Source organism: Olea europaea, unplaced genomic scaffold, assembly GCF_002742605.1.
Source record: "Olea europaea var. sylvestris unplaced genomic scaffold, O_europaea_v1 scaffold106, whole genome shotgun sequence".
NCBI lineage: Eukaryota > Viridiplantae > Streptophyta > Magnoliopsida > Lamiales > Oleaceae > Olea > Olea europaea.
The window spans coordinates 60113-64736 of record NW_019227947.1 but is presented as its reverse complement, the minus strand read 5'-3'; positions in this window follow the sequence as shown (position 1 = coordinate 64736).

The window sequence follows — 4624 nt, the reverse complement described above, 5'->3', positions numbered from 1 at the left end:
TTTGTTCATTTTTTGCAAATTGCCAGTCCAATTCGCTTGAAATCAAGGCAAAAAAGTGGCTTTTGAATTCATGATAACTTCGCGTTTCTTCTTTTTTGGCCAATTGTTAGTCTAATTCGATTGGAATAGAGCCAACGAAAAGTTGCTTTTGATTTTATGATAACTTCGGGTTTATTCGTTTAAGGGGGATTGCTAGTCTAATTTGATTGGAATCGACCCAAAGAAAGTGGTTTTTCATTTAGTGATAACTTCGGGTTTGTTCGTTTTTGGGGAATTGCTAGTCTAAATAGATTGGAATCGAGCCAATGAAAAGGGGCTTTTGATTTCCTGAAAACTTCGGGTCTCTTCATTTTTGGTGAATTGCTAGTCTAAATCGATTGGAATTGAGGTAATGATAAGTGTATTTTGATTTCATGATAACTTCGGGTTTGTTCATTTTTGGCGAATTGCTAACCTAAGTCAATTGGAATCAAGCCAATAAAAAGTGGTCTTTCATTTCATGATAACTTCGGGTTTGTTCATTTTTAGCGAATTGCTAGTCTAATTCGATTGGAATCGAGCCAATGAAAAGTGTTTTTTCATTTCATGATAACTTCGGGTTTGTTACTTTTGCAAATTGCTAGTCTAATTCGATTGGAATCGAGCTAAAGAAAAGTAGTTCTTCATTTCATGATAACTTTGGGTTTGTTCGTTTTTAGCAAATTGCTATTCTAATCGATTGGAATCGAGCAAATGAAAAGTGGCTTTTGACTTCATGATAACTTCGGGGTTGTTTGTTTTGGCGATTGGTAGTCTAATTATATTGGAATCGAGGAAATGAAAAGTGGTTTTTAATTCCATGATAACTTCGGGTCTGTTCGTCTTGGCTAATTGCCAGTCTAATTAGATTGGAATTGAGCCAATGAAAGGTGGTTATTGATTTCATGATAACTTCGTGTTCGTTCGTTTTTGGCGAATTGCTAGTCTAATTCGATTGGAATTGAGCTAATGAAAAGTCGTTCTTAATTTCAGGATAACTTCGGGTTTGTTCATTTTTGGCGAATTGCTAGTCTAATTTGATTGGAATCGAGCCAAAGAAAAGTGGTTTTTCATTTCATGATAACGTCGGGATTGTTCATTTTTGGCGAGTTACTAGTCTAAATCGATTGGAATCGAGCCAATGAAAAGTGGTTTTTCATTTCATGATAACTTCGGGTTTATTCATTTTTGGCCAATTGCTAGTCAAAATCGATTGGAATCGAGCAAGTGAAAAGTGGCTTTTGATTTCATGATAACTTAGGATTTGTTCGTTATTGGCGAATTGCTATCTAATTTGATCGGAATCGAGCCAAAGAAAAGTGGTTTTTCATTTCATGATAACTTTGGGTTTGTTTATTTTGGCGAATTGCTAGTCTAAATTGATTGGAATCGAGCCAAATAAAGCGGTTTTTCGTTTCATGATAACTTCAGGTTTATTCATTTTTGGCGAATTACTCGTCTAATTCGATTGGAATAGAGCTAATGGAAAGTGGTTTTTGATTTCGCGATAACTTCGGGTTTGCTCATTTTTAGCGGATTGCTAGTCTAAATCGATTGGAATCGAGGCAATGAAAAGTGGCTTTTCATTCCATGATAAATTTGGGTTTGTTCATTTTGGCGAATTGCTCGTCTAATTTGATTGGAATTGAGCCAATGAAAACTGACTTTTGATTTCATGATAACTTCGGGTTTGTTCATTTTTTGCGAATTGCTAGTCTAAATCGATTGGAATCGAGGCAACGAAAATATGGCTTTGGATTTCATGATAACTTCGGGTTTCTTCATTTTGTCGATTCGCTAGTCTAATTCAATTGAAATTGAGCCAAAGAAAAGTGGTTTTTCATTTCATGATAACGACGTGTTTGTTCATTTTGACGAATTGCTAGTCTAAATCGATTGGAATCGAGCCAAAGAAAAGCGGTTTTTCATTTTATGATAACTTAAGGTTTATTCATTTTTGGCGAATTACTCGTCTAATTCGATTGGAATAAAGCTAATGAAAAGTGGTTTTTGATTTCGCGATAACTTCTGGTTTGCTCCTTTTTAGGGAGTTGATAGTCTAAATCGATTGGAATCGAGCCAATGAAAGTGGTTTTTCATTTCATGATAGCTTCGGGTTTGTTCATTTTTTGCGAATTGCTAGTCTAAATCGATTGGAATCGAGGCAACGAAAATATGGCTTTGCATTTCATGATAACTTCGGGTTTCTTCATTTTGCCGATTTGCTAGTCTAATTCGATTGAAATCGAGCCAAAGAAAAGTGGTTTTTCATTTCATGATAACGACGGGTTTGTTCATTTTGGCGAATTACTAGTCTAAATCGATTGGAATCGAGCCAAAGAAAAGCGGTTTTTCAATTCATGATAACTTTTGGTTTATTCATTTTTGGCGAATTACTCGTCTAATTCGATTGGAATAGAGCTAATGAAAAGTGGTTTTTGATTTCGCAATAACTTCGGGTTTGTTCATTTTTACGAATTGCTAGTCTAAATCGACTGGAATCGGGGCAACGAAAAGTGGCTTTTGATTTCATGATAATTTTGGGTTTCTTCATTTTTGGCGAATTGCTAGTCTAATTCGATTGGAATCGAGCCAATGAAAAGTCATTTTTCATTTCATGACAACTTGAGCTTTGTTCTTTTTGGAGAATTGCTAGTCTAAATCGATTGGAATCGAGCTAATGAAAAGTGGATTTTGTTTTCATGATAACTTCGGGTTTGTTCGTTTTTGGCGAATTGCTCATCTAATTCGATTGGAATCGAGCTAATGAAAAGTGGTTTTTGATTTCACGATAACTTCGGGTTTGTACATTTTTGGCGAATTGCTAGTCTAAATCGATTGGAATCGAGCTAATGAAAAGTGGCTTTTGATTTCATGATAACTTCGGGATTGCTCATTTTTGGCGAATTGCTAGTCTAATTCGATTTGAATCGAGGCAATGAAAAGTGGTTTTTCGTTTCACGACAACTTCAGTATGTTCATTTCTGGCGAAATACTTGTCTAATTCGATTGGAATCGAGCCAATGAAAAGTGGTTTTTCATTTCATGATAGCTTCGGGTTTGTTCATTTTTTACGAATTGCTAGTCTAAATCGATTGGAATCGAGGCAATGAAAATATGGGTTTTGATTTCATGATAACTTCGGGTTTCTTCATTTTGGCGATTCCCTAGTCTAATTTGATTGGAATCGAGCCAATGAAAATTAGTTTTTCATTTCATCATAACTTCGAATTTGTTCATTTTTGGCGAATTGCTAATCTAATTCGATTGGTATCGTGCTAATGAAAAGTGGTTTTTCATTTCATGATAACTTTAGGTTTGTTCATTTTTTGTGAATTGCTAGTCCAATTCGATTGGAATCGAGCCAATGAAAAGTGGGTTTTGGTTTCTTGATAATGTCAGGTTTGTTCATTTTTGCCGAATTGCTAGTCTAATTCGATTGGAATCGAGCCAATGAAAAGTGGGTTTTGGTTTCTTGATAATGTCAGGTTTGTTCATTTTTGTGAATAGTAAGTCTAATTCAATTGGAATCGGGCCAACGAAAAGTGGCTTTTGAATTCATGATAACTTCGCGTTTCTTCTCTTTTGTCCAATTGCTAGTCTAATTCGATTGGAATCGAGCCAACAAAAAGTTGCTTTTGATTTTATGGTAACTTCGGGTTTATTCGTTTAAGGGGAATCGCTAGTATAATTTGATTGAAATCGAGCCAAAGAAAAGTGGTTTTTCATTTCGTGATAACTTCGAGTTTGTTCTTTTTGGGGAATTGCTAGTCCAAATAGATTGGAATCGAGCCAATGAAAAGGGGCTGTTGATTTCCTGATAACTTTGGGATTGTTCGTTTTTGGCGAATTGCTAGTCTAATTTGATTGGAATCGAGCCAATAAAAAGTGGTTTTTCATTTCACGAAAACTTCGGGGTTGTTTATTTTTGGCAACTTGCTAGTCTAAATAGATTGGAATCGAGCCAATGAAAAGGGGCTTTTGATTTTAAGATAACTTCGGGTTTGTTCATTTTTGGCGAATTGCTAGCCTAATTCGATTGGAATCGAGCAAAAAAAAAGTGATTTTTCATTTCATGATAACTTCGGGTTTGTTCGTTTTTGGCGAATTGCTAGTCTAAATCGATTGGAATGGAGCCAATGAAAAGTGGCTTTTGATTTCATTATAACTTCGGGTTTGTTCGTTTTTTGAGAATTACTAGTCTAATTCTATTGGAATTGAGCCAATGAAAAGTTATTTTTATTTCATGATAACACAGGTTAGTTCATTTTTGGCGAATTGCTAGTCTAAAAGGATTGGAATCGAGCAAGTGAAAAGTGGCTTTTGACTTCACGATAACTTCGGGTTTGTTCGTTTTTAGCGAATTGCTAGTTTAAATAGATTGGAATCGAGCCAATGAAAAGTGGCTTTTGATTTCATGGTAATTTCGGGTTTGGTCATTTTTGGTGAATTGCTAGTCTAAATCGATTGGAATCGAGCAAATGAAAAGTGGTTTTTGATTTCATGACAACTTCGGGTTTGTTTGTTTTTGGCGAATTGCTAGTCCAATTCGATTGGAATCGAGCAAATGAAATGTGGCTTTTGACATCACGATAACTTCTGGTTT